Raw genomic sequence first — 20,554 nt, 5'->3', positions numbered from 1 at the left:
TATGTACACATCTATGCTTATACCTCTTTCCACAGCTTTGCTTCCTAGATCTTTCCTCTGTTTCCTTTTACCTTCCTCCTGCCCCACTATCACACTGGCCCTTCTTCTGTCTCTTAGTTATTAGAATCTATGAGGAGGATGTAGAGATCCTGGGGGTTTTGGACTAACAGCTATCTAGCTGAGAGGAATTCCTAATGACTACACATCTTGACAAGAGCATATAACCACATCAGATCAACTGGTGGATTTGAACCAATGACCTTGCAGCTCGCTGGCCAACAATTTATCAGCAGCACCACCAAGGATTCTTATGGAAATAAATGGAAGTGCACTTCTTTCTCGTGGAAGTTGGATATCTAAGCTGAGGGTGTGGCTCAGTGCCATGAAGGCAATGTGTGAGGTGGGTATTGTCCACCCTGTTGTTGGACCTAGGACTTAGCACTCCTTTGTATGAGCACAATCATTCTTCTTCTTCGTTTGGCTTCCAGCCTGTAGGAGTAAGCAAGAGATGTCCAAATGAAGCAAAAATGGTTTGTGCTCATATTTTACTAAAAAGAGGATCATTTAGTGGATCGAGATGTGTGTTGAGGAGATTGGGGAAGGTGACCTTCAGTTGGGTCAACTTGTATGATCAAGGAGGGGGCTCAACTTACTTTCAGGGTGCAACCCAAAATGTGTCACATCACCTTACCCAGCACATCTGGCTACTTGCTCCCACTAAATCCAACCACAGAATTTGAACCAATATCCGGGAATTCATGGTGAAATGTGTGTTGTGCCCAAGCCTTACTTTTTATACTTTTCTATCTGTGGATATTCTTGAGTCCATGTGCTATATTTCAGTATAAGACAAAAAGAAACATTTTGGCAAGTTTGCATTTTCTAGTCACAAAGAAATTCCCCTCCATCACCAGATTACTTGTTTTTCAATATTTCTTTGTGTGACACTTCCTGTAACAGATGAAACTAATATTTGAAGTTGGATAACTTTGATGGAGTCTCTAAGGGATAGGGGAAAAGAGGGAGAGGGGAGAGACTTAGACCTATTTCAGAGGGAAACACATTTTATACAGAAAGCCTGTAATACAACTTCCAGATATGGCAAAATGCCCAAGAGGTAGTTTAATATGCCTTAGAAATGGGATGTTGCTTTAATGTAGCTCGTGAGGAAGCAATTCCTTTGTTAAAGGGCTTTCGAATTGAATGAATATGCCCTGTGCTTATCATAGGAGGCCTGCCTTTCCAAAGAACTCAAGTTCATTGCTTAATGCATGCCTGGAGACATGCACTAACCTTGATTTTTCCAGGAAAAGAAAATACCCACCTCTGGTTTGAAAATGGACTTAATTTGTCAACCTATTAAAAACTTTTGTTATTCTTAGGTATTATCACCAGGATTAGGCAATCCAACAGTATTAGGAATAACCTCCTACTGTTGAAAATTTCGTTAAGTCTCAAAAATCATGTGGTTTGGGACAGAAAGTCTCCAATCTATTTTGAAAATTTCCTTGGTTGCTGTAAATTACTTTGGGCAGAAAGGTGGTAGCAGAGACAGTTCCTATGAAAGGTATCACCTTAAATGTCATGGAGAGAATCAATAATTGGGGTTTGCGATGTAAAGTTTCTTTGGACAGATGTAAGAATGAGAAGAGACTATAGATTCTCTAAGGTCTCCCGTCTGATCCCCATGTAATAAGTTAATAGCAAGTGAATAGGATGAGGGACTTGAAAAGATTAAAATGATTCCTTCATGATTTGAAGAATGGAGACGAGTGTAAATAATGTGTTAGAGTCATTAAGCACCTTTTCCAAAAATTATTAAAAATGACAGTTGTAGGAAGTCTCATATAAAGAAACCAAACTTGTTTATTTTAAAGTAACCACTTTACAAAAATGTAACACATGAATGGAAATGTGAAAGTCTTAATTGTGTGGCTTGATGAAATGTTACTGTGGAAAGGCACCCACATGTAACCACCCAAACCAATCAAGAGAATAGTACTGGCTGCTTTGAGCCTCGAGGGGTGACCATGAAGGTAACCACCCAAGGCACCATCCACTTCTCCACTAAAGTAGTTTATTCTTTCTCATCACTGTATTCATTTGTCTGCATATATCACAGTATATTCTTTCTATAGTTGATGTGCACTTAGATGCCTTCCATTGTAGGATTTACCTGAATAATACTGTTATGAACACTTTTGTACATGTCATTTGATGGCTATACATACCCATGCAACTAACAATTCAATTTACAAGATCATCTAAAATGCCTAGGAATAAATTTGACCAAGGAAATGATAGACTTTTACACTGAAAACTATAAGTAATTACTGATATATATCAAAGAAGCCTTAAATAAATGGAAGGACATTTCATTTTCATGGATTGGAGGACTTTATATTGCTAAGGTATCAGCACTGCTCAAAGTAATATGTAGATTCAACAAAAACCCCACGAATATTCTGACAGACTTTCTGGTAGAAATAGGAAAGTCAATCATAAAAGGTATATTGAACTACTGTGGTCATAGTACTGAAGATGGAAATTCAAACTGCCCTGCAGGTATTAGCAAAATCGAGCCTCCAAGAATTGACAGAATAACAACTGAAACGTGTCAACAAGCTAATGAAAAGCTAGAAGCACTCATTCATCTATTCCAAGAAATTGGAAGACTGCTTCCTGGCCAACTGGCTGGAAGAGATCCACATTTATACCCATTCCAAAGAAAGGTGATTCAACAGAATGCACAGTATCAATGATATCACACACTAGTAAAATTTTGCTGAAGATTCTTCACCAACAGGTGTAGCTGGACATTGACAGGGTGCTGTCAGAAATTCAGCCTGGATTCAGAAAAGAACAGGGAACAAGGGATATATAATGGCTGATGTCAGATGGACCCAGAGTAAAAGCAGAGATACCAGAAATAAGTTTATATATGTGTTATTGACTGTATGCAAAGCATTTGACTGTATGGGTCATAACAAACTATGAATAGTCCTGAGAAGAATGGTAAATCCAGGACACTTCATTGTGCTCATGTGAAACCTGTACATGAACCAGGAAACAATCACACAACCAGAGCATGGGGATACTGAGTGGTTTAATATCAAGAAAGGTTTGTGTCAGGGTTGTATCCTCTCACCATACTTATTCAATCAATATGCTAAGCAGATAACATAGAAAAGCTAGGCTATATAGTGAAGAACACGGTGTCAGGATTGGAAGAAGGATTATCAACAATCTGTGATCTGAGCATAACCTAACCTCACTTGCGGAACATGAAGAGGGTTTGACATACTTGCAAGATAAAGCTTTGCAGCCTTCAGTATGGGTTACAACTCAATGAAAAGAAACCAAAATCTTCAAAAATTGACCAATTGGTAACATCATGATAAATGAAAGGGAAAAAAGAAAACTTTTCAAGGAGGATTTCCCCCTGTTTAGATTCACACTCATGGAAGCAGCAGTCAAGAAATAAAAGGATGTGTCTGCATTAGGCAAATCTGCACAGGATCTCTTCACAGTGCTGAAGGATGTCACTTTGAGGACTAAGGTGCAGCTGACCCAAACCCTTGGATTCTCGGTTGCCTCATATGCATGTGAAAGTTGGGCAATGAAAGGAAAACAGAAGAAGAACCGATGCATTTGAATTATGGTGCTGACGAAGAATATTGAAAGTTTTATGGACTTCCAAAAAAACCAAGCAAATCTGTCTGGGAAGAAGTACAACCAGAATGTTCCATAGGTGGCCAGGTGGCAAGATTTTGGATTTACTTTGGACATAGTGTCCAAAGACTGGTCCCTAGAAAAGGACTTCCTGAACAAGATGGATGGACCCAGTGGCTGCAACAATGGGCTCAAATACCACAACTGTGAGGATGGCACAGGACTGGGCAGTGTTTTTATTCGTTGTTTATGAGGACCCTCAGAGTTGGAATAGAATCAAGAGCACCTCACAACAATATGAATGTTAGGGATTCATCTTTATCCCTGTATAAAGATTCCTGGTGACGCTACTGGATAAGCACTCTATTGCTAACATCAAGGCTGGTGATCTCCAAGAGGAAATGAGGAGGTTTTGTGTTCCCTTAAAGATTTAGGGCCCCAGAAACCTCCATCTAGGTTCACTATGAGGCAGAATGGATTGCTCGGCAGTGGTTGGGTATACACACACACACACATACAAATGCACACACATATATGCTTACCACAAGTTTCAAAAAGAACGAATCCATTTAACCAATGCCACTGAGTGAATTCTGCCTCATATCAACCCTGTGGGAAAGAGTAAAATCACCCCAAAGGATTCCCAAGGTTGTTAAATCTTGATGGTAGCAAAGTGATGCATCTTTCCGCCATAGATAGCTTCAAATTTCAAATCTTTTGTTTAGCCACTGAGTATGTTAACCACTTCACCAATAGGACTCCTTCCACATGACTTAAGGGCAGTAAAAATTTATATAAAGTCAAAAATGTATTCTGTAATTATACATTTCTAGCACTCTCTACTCTGTGTGCTGTTGTTGTCTGTAATTGGTGAGTTATTTACATGCTTTATCTTAATAGAAATATATTCATTTAAGTAGACATTTTATGACTATCATTAACCCTCATTTAGGGACCAAATGAAACATTTTCTACATTTCCAATCCACTGAATAGTTTATATCATAAAATATGATTAAACCATTGAGTGAAACCATTTCAATTAATAGCACATGTTGGCTTTCTCTATCATGAAGTTTGGTTCAGAAGTTTATATTTTTTATCATTTAAGGAACTGAGTTATTATGCTGCAACTAATGGGAAATTAATAGATTTTTAAAGTTCTGCAAGCACTGAAGATCTTATACTCTGCATTATTCTTAATTATAAAATGCTATGGTTGATTTCCTTCAATGTTGATGAATACAACAAGAGTAAAATTTTAAATGGATGCGAACCTTTCATTAAACTACAAAGAAATTTAGTTTGTTCCTAAAATTACACAGAAATTAAATGAAGTCTGCAAATTAAGACTCATAGATTTTCTGCTAAAGAAATAGCTGATACAAGAATTAAAATATCCCAAGAGGTGAATGCAACAAACCGGCATGGAGTAGGGAACCAGTGGAGAGGTCTGAGGGGTTGGCCCCAATTCCAACTACTACACGGACACCTGTCCCTCCCCCCAGAATAATTTATTTCAAAGGACGGCATTGAATCTGCAGCTCAGGGAGAGGAACATATCTGATCAGAGCACATGGGAGCAGATGAAGGGGGAGGAGGAGAGAATAAAGCAGACCCTGTCCTACCAGGCATTGAGGACGATGTTCCCGATTAGAACAGCCATTCCACAGAGAGGACCACATGGTCGGCCCCACTATGAGACATGACATCCCTAACTGACCCACAGCCCTACAGGGGACAACACCAGAGACACAGTGTGGGAATTGCACCCAATATGATCCCGGCACACCGAGGCAAAACATTAAGGTGGTGCAACAGAACAGCAAGGGAACAGAGTGTCCAGGTCCCCAGGGTATGCTGAAGGTGGACTTTAGGGCCAGGGCATGGTGCCTCAACAGACTGGACTGGAAAACACTCCTAAAAGCCAACAAACAGTCCTTGAACTAACTACAAAATTTTCTTTCTTGTGTTTTGTTTTCTTTTTTGTCATTGGCTTGTTGTTGTTTGTTGTATACTGTTGCTTGGTTTTGCTCTGTCTTGTCTTTATGCATGTTATTATCTCCATGGGTCTGTCTAAATAAGATATGCTGGATAATCAATCTGGAGAAGAAAATAACGGGAATGACAGTTCCAGAGGGACATGGGAGAAGGGGAGGTGGTGGGAAAGGTAGTGGTGTTAACAAACTCAGGGACAAGGGAACAACAAGTGATCATATCAGTGGTGTGGAGGGTGTGGGAGGTCTGGTAGGGTTTGATCAAAGGTAATGTAACCAAGAGGAATTACTGAAACCCAAATGAAGACTGAGCATGATAGTGGGACAAGAGGAAAGCAAAAGGAAATAGAGGAAAGAGCTCAGAGGCAAGGGGCATTTATAGAGGTCTAAATAAAGGCATGCACATATGCAAATATATTTATATATGAGGATGGGTAAATCGACCTATGTGCATATATTTATAGGTTTAGTATTAAGGTAGCAGAAGTACATTGGGCCTCTACTCAAGTACTCCCTCAAAACAAGAATATTTTCTTCTATTAAATTGGTGTTCTATGATGCTCACCTTCCTGCTGAAGACAATGCGGATGAATAAGCAAATGTCGTGAAGAAATCTGATGGCGCCTGGCTATCAAAATATATAGTGTCTGCGGTCTTAACGGCTTGAAGGTAAACAAGCGGCCATCTAGCTCAGAAGCAACAAAGCCCACATGGAAGAAGCACACCAGCCTGTGCGATCATGAGGTGTTGAAGGGATCAGGTAGTAGGCATCATGAGAACAAAAAATCATATCACAGTGAATGAGGTGGGGAGTGAGGAGTGGAAACCCAAAGCACATTCGTAGGCCACTGGACATCCCCTTGCAGAGGGGTCTAGGGGAGAAGATGAGCCAGTCAGGGTGCGATGTAGCAACGATGAAACATACAACATTCCTCTAGTTCCTAAATGCTTCTTCCCCCCTCACTATCATGATCCCAATTCTACCTTACACATCTGGCTAGAGCAGAGGATGTACACTGGTACAGATAGGATCTGGAAACACAGGGAATCCAGGGAAGATGATCCCTTTAGGGCCAGCGGTGTGAGTGGTGATCCTGGGAGGGTGGACGGAGGGTAGGTTGGAAGGGGGGAACCCATTACAAGGATCTACATGTGACCTCCTCCCTGGGGGACGGACAACAGAAAAGGGGGTGAAGGGAGATGTCAGACAGGGCAAAATATGACAAAATAATAAATTATAAATTATCAAGGGCTCATGAGGGTGGGGAAGCAGGGAGGGAAGGGAAAAATGAGGAACTGATGGCAGGGGCTTAGGTGGAGAACAAATGTTTTGAGAATGATGAGGGCAATGAATGTATAAATGTGCTTTACACAATTGATGTGCATATGGATTGTGATAAGAGTTGTATGAGCCCCTAATAAAACTATTTAAAAATTAAAATGTCATTAAAATTCACCACCATGAGGCCTCTTGGAGACAAAGGAGTTAGACATTAATTAGCATTGTCTAGGTATGAGTCAGAATTGACCCAATAGCAGTGAATTTTGAGTAATTTATTTCTTTATTAGATCTAGTACAGAAACTCACAAACAATAACAAAAATGTTTGGTTTAATGCTTCTTGAACTAATTTGATTCCTGATTATAACAAAATCTGTTAATAAAGTGGGAAAACATGGGCAGCTCTTGAGGTCAGAATCTTGGATATAGGAAGTGGAGCCACAGGTTCAAACTTAATGACAATCATTCATTCCTAGAACAAAGGGAACAAACCATAAGCACTAATTCCAAGACGACTGTCTAATTGCCAGTTTTGCAATCTGTTGTCTGCTTGGTGAACATGAGATCAACATACAGAGGCTAGAAACAAGAGTCCAGGACCTGTGAGAATATCACTTGAATTGTTTCGATAAACGTAGGCAATGCTGGAAGTGCTCATATGTCTATGTCAAGATATTCGGAAGACAGCTACCTGGTCAACTGATTGAAAAATACGCATATTTTTGCCCATTAAGAGGAGAGGTGATCCAATGCAATGCTGAAAGTATCAAGCAATGTCATTCATGACACACAAGTAGGGAGATGTCAGAAATTCTACTCAGTTTCAAAAGAGGGCATGGGATGAGAGATATCATTGCTAACGTCAGGTGGATCTTGACTAGAAACAGAGAAAAGCAGAAAGAGGTTTACTTGTATTTTATTGACGATGGCAAGACATTTGACTATAGGGCTCATAACAAACTATGTATCACTTTGCAAAGAACAGAGCACTTCGTTGTGTTCATGGGGAAACTGTACATAGACCAAGAGGGGACAAGTAGGAAGTCACATGGGATGATACACAAAAGAGTAAAATTCAGAACAAAATGAAATTCCCGCCCCCCCCCCAAACCCCGGTTATTTAGAGCAACATTTCCCAAAGTGGGTGATATTGTGCCCTGAGGTGACATGGGAACTGTCCAGCAAGGAGGTCCAGAAAAGTACCGAAACTTTATCCTGGATTATGGACTATAGTACAAAAGGTTTTAATTGGCAAGGTGATGCGGAGTACTTTTTTTCTGCCTGAAAACAGGTTGGTAGGCCAAATAAGTTTCAGAACTTTTGGAGTTTAATTCATTTTTAGAGAACATTTGATCCATATGTTGTTGTCGTCGTCATCATCAGGTGCTATGGAATCAGTTCCAGCCAATAGTAACCATATGTGCAACAGAATGAAATGCACCCTGTGTCATCCTCGGCATCATGGATAGATATTGGGCCCATTGTGTCAGCCCATGTCAGTCCATCTCACTGAGGGTCTTCTTTGTCATAGAACCTCTATTAAGCATGATGTCTTTCTCCAAAGACTAGTCTTTTCTGATGACATATCCAAAGTATATGAAAGGATGTCCTGCTCTTCGTGCTTCGAAGGAGCATCCTGTACATCTTCCAAGACACATTTATTTGTTCTTCTGGCAGTTTTCAGTATATGTAATGCTCTTCAACAACACCATAATTCAAAGTCATCATTCTTTTTAAGTGTTCCTTATTCCAGCTTTGGCACTATATTAGGTGATAGGAAATATCATGGCTAGGATCAGGTGTACCGTAGCCTTCAAAGTGACATATTTGCTTTTTAACACATGGTAGAGGTCTTTTGCAACAGATTTGCCCACAGAAATATATCCTTTGACTTCTTGACTGCTGTTTCCAGAAGCCCTAGTGATGTAGTGGATTATGTGTTGGGTTGCTAACTGCAAGGTCAGCAGTTCAAACCTACCAATGCTATTCCACGTAAGATGAGACTTTCTGCTCTGTGAAGTGTCATCCTTCAGCAAAGGCTGTGCTAATCTTCTCTGTAGGGTATCAATTTTAGTGTATGTGCTGCTGAAGTGAGCATGGGTGTGTGTTTAAAATAATAAGTAAGTGACTTACATTTCTTGTCTCACCATCCCATCCAACAAATATCTTGTGACAAAAACTGTTGTTTGCATAAAGGAATAGAAATAGATTATGAAGTTAAGGCAATGCAATTAGACTAGATAAACTCTTCCGTATACTGTGCACCCATCCCAGACTATGTGTCATGATAACATGCACACAACTCATACCAGTTCAATTACTTAACCTCAGAGCAACAGGGAGGAATGGGTACACCAGGCAGGAAAGACAAGGTGATTAAAATAGTGCCAGTAATTCTCACTGTTATTCTATTCAATCAAATGTGCCGCAAAGTAAAGTATAAATTGGTTCTTCATGTGTTCCACGTGTCTCTTAATGTGTCTGTTGTAGTACGCTTCTTGCTGCGATGAGAATGAATCCAATGTTTAAAAATATATACATTTTTGGCATGCAGCCTGACCTCTAAAGATCAGCCAACTACTTGATCTGGTGCTGAACTAAAGAAATAGAGCTCTTCTAAAGCTGACGGAAAAACTGGAGGATGCAGGGACCAGGCCAATCCAAACCACACAATGCTAAGGCTAATCAAAGGTAATTTTGACTTCAAATGATACCATGTTGCCCTGAGTTGAAGACCTAGCCCTCATGTAAGATTGATTTCAGGCCCTTGAGATGAGAGTAAAACTTTTGTCTCTCAAATGAATTATGAAGCTTCCAATCTGTCGTTAAGAAATAGATTTTAGCAATCTTAAAATGAATGAATATTCACCAAATGCTGCCTCGGATGTGCTAATCATAGCATTGCCATTTTCCATTTGCAAACTAATTTTTCATGGCTGTTGTCCTAGCTCCTGTGCTTGGCAGTACATTCTGGACACGCTCTCTTTCCTTGTCCCTACAAGCTTCGGTCCATTTCACTGCTTCATGTTGTGGCTAAAAGAATTAAAAGTTCACTGAAGCGACGGCATTCATTGCAAGTAGGTACATGAACATATAGAAATACGAATAAATGCTTTTATATTATACTCATTCACAATAGAGTTAAAGTACCTTGCCTTAGAAATAAAAGAGGAAATTCAATATTATACATAACCATAAAACACAGAGGACACAGTCTGATGAAAATTAAACCGTTATTTTTTTATTGGACCCATTGTATTTTAAGAATTGGCTTGGGAAACTATAGATTCCAAAGACGGCATTACAGCCTTCTGTAATGATAACATTAACACCATGCTTGGTAGAGGGTCCGTGGAACAGAAGAAAGCCCTCAGTGGATTGACACAGTGGTTACAACAATGGATTCAAATATAAGAGCTGTTGTGAGAATTGGGCCAGACAGGGCAATGTTTCCTTCTGTTGTACCTAGGGTCATTCTGAGTCATAACTAACTACCTAACACCACCACCAATGACATTTCTGAACTACTTAAACTTCCCCCAAGGGGCCAGTACTAGTCTTGTTCCCATTTAAATATGAAAGATAATGAGTCATGAGAGGTTAAGTCGCTTGCCTAACAATACATAGCTACTTTCTCATTTGGAATTTGAACCCAGGCAGGCTGATTCAAGAGCCTATACACAGAAATCCCTCTCTATTCCTATAAAACCTGCAAATGCCAGAAGCTATGTAAGGCAGAAACCTTTCAGAGCAGAAAATATTCAATTCATTTTACACTAAAATAAGTGAGAAAAAAACTGGTGAGAATTCAACTTGTCAAAAGCGTCAAACTGGTGTGATCTGGGCAAACAAGGTGGGTCCTGTTGAGTTCCAGCTCGCCCCGGTCTCAAGGTAGTAACACTAACAGCCTCTATCTACAAAATCACAGGTTAAAAACCTTTTTGGCCTGTTGGGAGTAAGAATTCTTATATGCACAAATTCATTTTATGAATATCAATCATCCTTTTAATAATTCTATTCCCAAAGCAATATAATTGAACATGAAATAATACTAAAACAAAGAAAATCCTTAGGAAGCATTTTCTGACTCTACCTCTACATGAGAAAATAATGCACTCATCAGCAAAATAGTCCCTTGGATCAATGCTCGGCTGTAGAATCAGCTTACAAAGAAAAGGTAGCATTCGCTGGTACTAACAATTCATCAATAAAGTTTTTATGTCCAAAAAACAAACGCATTCATGGTAGTATTATAACTGCTTGAATGAAATCTAAACAACAATATGAGTATTCAGTCTTGCTAAATATTATCATGAATATTTCAAACATGCAATTGCTTCTGGAACCTAGACATCATTATATATTATAGTGGAGCATCCTTTTGACTGGCAAAAACAGGTCCTCTCCTGAGAAGGTGCAGCAAAATGTACGCCTTTCCCATTACTTACAAAAGCCTTGAACACTGTGTTGTCCTTACATCTGGGTATAGGAGTGTTTCTATGTGTTTGTAATGGCTTAATGTTTTCGAGTGCTCACTCTCCTACAGACCATCAAGTTGCCTACTCCACACGTGTGCCCTTTCTTAGATCCCTTCTTTCATCTTTGCTCTCCCTCCATTTCTCTGATTAAGCACCTCTAACTTCTCAACACCCAAGCCCCAACTACTTGACATGTGCTGAATGTTTACCCTTCAGCCACCATCATCCACGACTACTTTCCTAATTAGATTGTATTGATAGGTAAAAGGACAAATCCAGTTCCCTTAGTCTTCTGATTTTATCTGGGACAGTTTCGGTGTACTCGAGAGCTGTCTGCAGAGTACAGAGCACATTGAGTAGTGCTTCTGGCTTTCAGAAGGACACATTTATGTGAGCTCTAATTCAGCGGAACTTAGCCTCTGAATTTCTAAGGTGAATAAGAGAGTGTGGTTTCTTTAACATAAGCATAATTTGAATAGGACATGCCACAGCCATGCCTCTCAAGCTTCACACGCCTTCCGTCTTTGAAAGGGTGCACTTTTTCCTGTGGGCTAGAGCGCCTCTTAATAATTATGCTCATATTTCTCTTCTCTAGTAGGTTTCAAACTTACACATATCTTAATGTATGTTTGATTTTTTGCTCCTACCTCTTCCCTTCATACCCCTGCCATCTGATCAATCAGTGGCTTCATTTTTGTAAACTTAAAAAGGACAACAAAATATCTGCTTCACCTTAAGGATAATATACAGTTTGAATGTATCCAATGCAATTTCAATACTAGGCAAAAGTATCATTTTAATAAGTCAAATGGGGCTTCCACTGATTGCTTTTCAAACAGCCTGAGCCTGTAATAAGCAATCATTTATATCAGCAAAGACACACTTACTCTCCGGGAGAAAAAAACTACGAGAGAGCTTTCTGCCATTAAAATATTCAAGCTTTGAAGCTTCTAGATGGATGGTTTCCAATTAGGAAGCAGGAGAACACAATGCTTTCATAAGTAGCCAGAAAAGCACCTAACAAAGAGTGTCAGCTAATCCTATGTGGGTGGAAATCTCAGTCAAAAGGGGGAGAGATCTCATAAGAGAAAAGAACAAACTTTTTAATGCTGCAAGAAGGAGAACTACAATAACTTTGCAAACCCTGACACAAACCAATGTGCAGCACCACGTTGCTGAGCCAAAAGAGTCTGATTCTTATTAATAAGTCTGTAAGAGAATATGGGCTTCTTCAACTAACCAAGTGATACACGTAATACCCTTTCTGTACTTCCGACATGATATAACTTGCATCAGATCAGACCTAAGGACCAGGCAATAGCCTTTTCTTAGATGGGAGTGAGAAAAACGTCACAAAAACAATACCCTGGTCCATATTACCAACATAACACAGCGGCCAAAGATAGGAAAACTTCGGTTGAGATGCTTAGATTTGATTCTGCAGCTTCTAGTACATTTTGCCTGTGCACCCCTGAGCTATAATCTTTGTGGGTCTCAATTTGTTCTACTTTAAATGATATCAAATGAAGAGATTTCTACATAAAGAATAAAACCAGTTATGAGTTTGGGATAGCAACATGACTCATAGAGCACAGATAGGCTTTCATCTAATGTGACATTTACCTAAGTTTATGAAACAGTTCATGGCAGAAGACACAGCAGGTACATCATCACTATCTCATCAGCAGGCCCAGTCTTTCAACAAATGCATGCCTCCTCTTGCCCCTTCACTCAGCCAAAGCATGGGAGTCTAAGTCATCTTGACAGACAGAACTCACAAGTCTGATCTCCCGTCAATCTTTTATACTGCCTTGGTCAGAAAGGCCTGAATCTTCCATTCCAAAAGAAAGCTCCTAACCCAGGTGCTGTTTCCCACAACAAAGGAGGTCATCTTCCTGTTCCCCCTTTATCTTTTCTGTTTCCAAAGAAACAAGGCTGCCAAGCCCAAGGTCATTCTCAGTCATACTTACATCAGTTCAGGCCATATGGTAATTCTTTAGTCACAGTCTGTCACATAGAAAGTACTTAGAAAAATACCTGTCATTGTTCTGATTAGTAAAATAGGTAATATTTGATGTGAGCTAGGATACGCTCTCACTGTTTATCCACCATTTGTCAACTTGTTATACTGTGGTGGCTTGCATTTTGCTGTTTGTTAAACATGAAGCTCTGTCACGAGTATTCAAATATCATTAGGGCCACCCAAGGCGACCAGGTTGCACCACACCTTCCAGAATAGAAACAGGTATAAAGGAGGAATAGATTGGGCATTTCTGAAATTAACCACTGAAAACCTGATGAAGGGCAGCCGAACATTGTCAACTGAGTCCCTCAGGTTGAAAATCAAACACGCTCTCATGGAGTCCACGCCTAATCATAGCAGGCCTATAGGACAGAGTAGAACGGCCTCTGTGGGTTTCTGAGACTGAAACTATTTATGGGAGTAGAAAGCCTGCTGAGCTTGTAGTTAGCAGGCGAACTCATAACCATGACGCCATCAGGGCTCCTTCCTCAGGTTGAAGGGCATTCAAAATACAAATGGGGGAAGAGCTGGGCCCTCAAAGCATAGTCTATTTTAATGAAGTAGATGCAGTAAAGCTTTGGGGGCCTTCATTTGCTGATGGGGGACAACTCAAAACGAGAAGGAACAGTTGGAAAATTCATTAATAATCAGAATGTGGAAGGTGTATAAATGAAATGGAATTCATAAAGATCAATATCTTAGGCATCAGTGAGCTGAAATAGACTGATATTGGCCTTTTGGAATCAGATAGTTATATGGTTAACTATGCCTGAAAGGATAAACTCAGGAGGAATGGTATTGTATTCATCTTCAAAGAGAACATTTCAGGATCTACCATAAAGTACAGTACTGTTATTGATAGGATATTATCTATATGCCTATAAGGAAATTCAGTTAATACAATTATCATTGGAATTTATGCATCAACTAAAGTTAATGAATAAATTAAAGAATTCTCGCAAATTCTTCAATCAGAAATTGACCAAACACGAGATCAAGATACATTGATATTTATTGGCCCTTAAAACATGAAAGCTTGAAACACAGAGGAACAGAATGTAGTTAGGAAGTATGGCCTTTGTTATAGAAGTTAAAAGATTATAATTAAGAGATTAATTATGGATATCACATAATAGAATTTTGTAAGATCAACTTCTTTATTGAAAATACCATTTTTCAGCAACATCAATGGTGACTGACTGTACACATGGACTTCACTAGATAGAAAATAACAATAATTAAATTCACTTCAGCAGTGGGAAGAGATCATGGAGAAGCTCGATATCAGCAATCAAAATAAGGCTGGTGTTGGCTGTGGAACACAACATAAAATGCTCAGATGTATGTTGAGGTTGAATTTGAATAAAATACAAACAAATTCATGAAAGTCCAGATGCAACCTTGACTATATACCACCTGAATTTTGAGGTCAACTGAAAAGCAGTTTGGCGCTTTGGAAAATGATGACAGAAGACGTGATGAGCTGTGGGATGACATCAAAAGTCTAATACGTGAAGAAAGCAAAAGACCATTAAAAAGACAAGGAAGGAAGATAGAAAAGGTCAAAGTAAGAGACTCAGAAATTTGCTTTTGATCATAGTATAACTAAGGCAAGTAGAAGAAATGAAAAAAAATAAAAGCTTACTAGAAAATTTCAAAGGGCAGCTCAAGAAGACAAAATAAAGTACTGTAATGAAATGTACAAAGATGTGGGATTAGAAAAGCTGAAGGACACTGAAGAAAACATTCAAGTTAGAGTATCAAGTTAGAGTGTTGAAGGATTTCTATGGGAAAAATATTGAATGATGCAGGAAACATCAAACTATGATGGAAGGAAAACACAGAGTCACTTTGTCAAAAGTAAAGAGTAAAACATTCAACCATTTCGAGAGAGAGCATGGGAACAAGAAATGATGGTATTCAAGGAAGAAAGTCCAAGCTGCTCTAGAAGGCATTAGCCAGAAACGAGGGTCTAGGAATTGACAGACTACCAATTGAAATAGCTAAATAAGCTGAGAGATCAATATTTATACTCATTCCAAGAAAGGTGACCGAACAGAATGTGGAAACTGTTGAGCAATATCATTAAGATCACATGCAAGAAAAGCTTTGCTGAAGATCACTCGTTCATTACCGGTTGTGGCAGAACATAAACAGGCAGCTGCCAGAAATTCATGCCGCATTCAGAAGAGGACATAGAGCAAGGGACATAATTGCTGATCACAGGTAGACCTTGGCTGAAAACAGAGAACACTGGCAAGATTTTACTTGTGTTTTATTGCCTATGAAAAGGTGTTTGTGTGGATCATACAAAATATGGATACCATTGAGAAGAGTGGAAATTCCAGGACACTACATTGTTCGCATTCAGAATCTGTACATGGATCAAGAGAGAGTTATATTAACAGGACAAGGGAATGTTGTAGGGTTTAAAATCAGAAAAGTTATTCATGATTGTATCTTTTCACAATACTTATTCTTTCTGTATGCTTGGCAAATAATCGCAGAAACTGGACTCCTCTCCAGCACTCCCCACCCCACCCCTACCCACATTTCCTAGTGAGTATATGAAAGGCTAAAATTTAGTTTGTCAAAGTATCTTCCGTATTACCTGATTCAGGATTACATTGGCACTTACTATACTTGAGTGTAACATTCGAACTGTTAAATCAGCATCTCTTGAGTTTCTCTTCCGCTACAGTGGGGTGGACTTGTCCACTGTTACTAGTAACCTCCAAAAGGAAGTTCCTCTGGGTCCCAGCTAATAAATATTTCCTCTTTCAAGTTCGAAATAAAATGTTGAAGCAGCTAATAAAATATTGCCTTCCCTGCCGAACTGAATATTCCCATCCACCCAGATATTAAATCTTAGTTCACAGCAATTTACACACAGCTCTATATAATCAATGAGTTAGCAAGGGCAAAGTTTTGAGGTACCCACCAAAGATCTGGCTCAAATTCTTCATAAGTGACCCAATGTTGAAGCCAGGTTATATTCGGAAATATATGTCAGAGATGCTTTATGCCTGCGTGAGCCCAAACGTGGTGCTCTTTTCACCTTAGAGTTAATACAACACAGTAGCAATATATTGTTAGCTCTTCCCTCGCCACCTCCAAGAGGCACAATATTGAGGAGCATCTCAGCTGCTTTTCAGATTGAAGCTGGAGTTAAAAGCTTCAAAAATCAAGATTGTAAGAAATATAAGACCTTGAAAGATATTAAAAAAAAACCAATTCCACATTTGAGTAGTGACAACTCAGGCTTGAGGCCACCGAATTGAGAGCAACTCCTAGCAAAAGGGGGAACCATGATCCACCCACAACGAAAAATTTGCATTCTTAATACTGATGTACATTCAAATTTGGGGCAGTTCTTAGGGATCTTTGCTGTGTATTGGATGGTTTTTAGCATACTGATGTCTAGATCCCATTACTAGGGATTCTAATAACATTGGCTTGGAGTGCGGTCATAGTGAGGGGAATTTTCTGTTCCTCAGGTGATGTTAAAGTGAAACAGAGGGTGAAAACTGCTACTCTCAGAGGATATTGATTAGTGGGAACACCTACAAGGGTGTTTTAAAGGCCATTTCCCTTCCTCAGAAGAGAAATTGGAAGTGCTAATCACTTTGGCAAAAGAAACAGGCGAACTTTTTCTAGGAGAAATCAGAGTAAATATGAAAACTCAGAGGCAAGCCCAAGACATAAACTCTTAAAAATAATTAGGTTGGAAGATCGAGGGTGGGAAACATGTCAGAGTAGAAAATAGGGAGTTTCAGTTAAGGAAGAATGAAGAGGTGGAGAACTTTACCACCTAGGATCAGGAAATAGGATTTAACTTGAGAGTCAATTGAGAGCCACCCTAGGTGTCTGTAAATGGCAGGGACATGATGAAAATCGTGCTTGAAAAGGAAAACATCCCTAATAGCATAGCCAGGTGGCAAATCCAACATATCTTTAAAAGGACAACTTCCAGAAAGGTTTATCTCCTTGTTTCGCCCTAATAGACATTTGTAGCTACAATCACGAAGTAATTTTAGACACAAGGTAAGTGCAACTGGGATCCTTAAACTACCTAATCCTAGGTAGGCTGAGTTCACATTGTCCATTGAATTAGGCCAGGCAACAACTGCTAGTCTATGTTTGAAGTCTTTGAAGTTAGTTTAAGTTGTCTTCCCTTCAATATGACTTAATTTGCAAATCAGGGGTGCAAAGGAACCATGATACCTGGTGCCTGAATGGCCTCATTAAAATAATTTTCTTAAGTTGGGAGTGATTATCTGAGATAGCAGGGGGTGAAAAAATGATAGTGTTAGAAGAGCTAGCTAAAAATCATGGCCTTCATTGCACCCTGCACCCTGCCTGGCTCATCTCCTCCCTGCAGCCCTTCTGTAAGGGGATGTCCAGTTGCCTACAGATGGGCTTTGGATTTCCACCCTGCACACCCCTCATTTACAATGATATGATTTTTTTTCTTTGATGCCTGATACCTGATTCCTTCGACACCTCGTGGTCACACAGGCTGGTGTGGTTCTTCCAAGTGGGTTTTGTTGCTTCTGAGCTTGATGGATGCTTGTTTATCCTAAAGCCTTTAGGACCCCAGACACTATCTATTTTGATAGCTGGGCACCATCAGCAATGAAACATACAACTTTCCTCTAGTTGTTAAATGCTTCTTCCCCACCCCCCACTATCATGATTCCAAATCTACCTTACAAATCTGGCTAGACCAGAGGATGTACACTAGTAAAGATAGTAAATGGAAACACAGGAGATCCAGGACAGATGATCCCTTCAGGACCAGTGGTGAGAGTGGCGATACCGGGAGGGTAGAGGGAGGGTGGGATAGAAAGGGGGAACCAATTTCAAGGATCTACATATATCCTCCTCCATGGGGGATGGGCAACAGAAAGTGAGTGAAAGGAGACATCTGACAGTTTAAGATATGACAAAATAATAATAATTTATAAATTATCAAGGGTTCATGAGGAAGGGGGGAGTGGGGAGGGAGGGGGAAATGAGGAGCTGGTACCAAGGGCTCAAGTAGAAAGCAAATGTTTTGAGAATGATGGCAACAAATGTACAAATGTGCTTGACACAATGGATGTATGTATGGATTGTGATAAGAATTGTATGAGACCCCAGAAAAAGGATTTAAAATAAAAAATCATGACCTTACTTCCTTGACCAGTATACTTCCCTTACAAGGGGTGGGGGAACCTATTTTCTCCTGCTAAGGGCCCCTTAGCAGGAGAAAAAATGTTCCCCACCCCTTGTATGGGAAGTATATTATTTAGTAGGTGTGAAGGCTTTGTTTAAAGTTTCATTATTTAGGAATGTTATCAAGGCAAGAACTCACAGTCTGGGAACCTTACTTTGGCATGTGATGTGCGGCCAGATCTTGGAACTCAATGGATGAAAGGGCAATTTGATAGAACGAGGCCTCCTAAATCCCTGTCACCTCTAGTTTGACTACCCCTGAGGCCCACACCAAAAGACAAAACCAGTTGCCATCAAGTAGATTGCAAGTTATGGCGACCTCCTATGTTGCTGAAGAGAGATGTGCTTCACGGGGTTCTCAAGGCTGTGACCTTCCAGAAGCAAACCTCTCAGTCTTTCTCCAGAGGGTCCTTTAGTGAAAATCGTCAAGCTTTTGGGTTAATTGCTTAGTCTGTGCCACTCAGGGGCTGTGCAGATGCCTCGGGCTCATAACTCTTAAGTCTGTCTGGCTGCCTATCAGAGTTAGTCTCAGAGTATCTATAGATCCAAACCAAATCAAACCAAACGCATGGCCATCGAGTTATTGCTGACACATAGCACCCCCTGTGGGTTTCTGAGACTGTAACTCTTTATGGGAGTAGAAAGCCCCATCTTTCTCCTGCGGAGCTGCTGGTGGTTTCAAACTGCCAGCCATGCAGATCATAGCCAAATGTGTAACCACTACACTACCAGGGCTCCTTTATAGATCCAAGAACTATCTAATCAGAATCTCCTATGCCTAAACGTAGACAGCTGTGCATTAGAAAGCTCCAGAACCAATACAAGACTCACTGCCATCAAGTCAAGTCCAAATCATAGTGACCCTATTACACAGAGGAGAGCTGCCACTTATGGAAGCAGAAAGCCTCAACTTTGTCCCATGAAGTTGCTGGTGGTTTCGAACTACTGACCTTGATGTTACCAGCCTAATTCATAAGCCACTACACTGCCACAAGGGACTCTTTAAAATAATCTCCACAAATAATTAGTATATACTATTTTCACATAGAAAGCACCCACAGTAATAGCATGCACACACATTACATGCATGATGCATAGAAAATTACAGTCAAAGGACTTTCAGGGTTTACACAAAAACATGTCATGTGGGCAAATGTTTTCCCAAATCATTTTATTATGATATAATCCAGACAACATACCATTCAACAGTTCAGGCATAGCAAATACTGTTGTACAATCACTACCACAATCATTTTCAAAACATTTTCTTCCTTCTTTGATGCCTTGATATCAGCTCCCCATTATCCACTCCCTCCCCTGCTGTACCTTTCAAGAACCCTTATTCTAGTTATCGCCTCCATAGATTCACCCAACCTGGGTTTCAAATATCGAAAAACAAAGAAAGATACATAACAGAGATATAGCAGAGATAAGTTCCAATAGAGAAAAAAATCAAACAGAAAATATTAAAAATCAGATCAAGCTCCACGTGAATCCAAAGGGAGATCAAATGACAAGATTTTAACCATTCAAGTCAGATGATCATTTCTCCAGTACTCTCTCTCTCTCTCTCTCTGATAAGCAAATAATTCACTTCTTTAACTTAGGTTCAGAGGGGAATTGCCAGAGGCTTATTCCCTGTGTAGATCCTGAGAATGTATTTGGAGTTATAACTGTCACCCTTCTGTAAATCAGAATTTCCCAATTTTAGAATTTCCCAATACTATTCTTTTTCATTAGGATTTGGATGACATCTTTCCCACCCCTTGGCTCAAAGATGTTGGTGTGCATCTTCCACGCCGCCATCTTCTCTATATGTATGTCTTGTGACCCAATTAGAAAGAAGAATCCTTACATCAGCTGAGAGTAGACTTTCAAGAGGAGGGG

The 20,554-nt window shown here is 39.8% G+C and overlaps 1 non-coding gene across 1 annotated transcript; it reads right to left on the bottom strand.

Moving 5' to 3' along the window:
• Nucleotides 1-8,939: 8,939 nt before the first annotated feature.
• On the bottom strand, nucleotides 8,940-9,047 carry LOC142435241 (U6 spliceosomal RNA). Its single transcript, XR_012781342.1, has one exon. It is a non-coding gene; the product is annotated as a U6 spliceosomal RNA (small nuclear RNA).
• Nucleotides 9,048-20,554: the final 11,507 nt, after the last annotated feature.

Source organism: Tenrec ecaudatus, chromosome X, assembly GCF_050624435.1.
Source record: "Tenrec ecaudatus isolate mTenEca1 chromosome X, mTenEca1.hap1, whole genome shotgun sequence".
Classification (NCBI taxonomy): Eukaryota; Metazoa; Chordata; class Mammalia; order Afrosoricida; family Tenrecidae; genus Tenrec; species Tenrec ecaudatus.
Note: the sequence above shows the minus strand (reverse complement) of the source record. Positions and strands in the feature narration are given on the sequence as shown.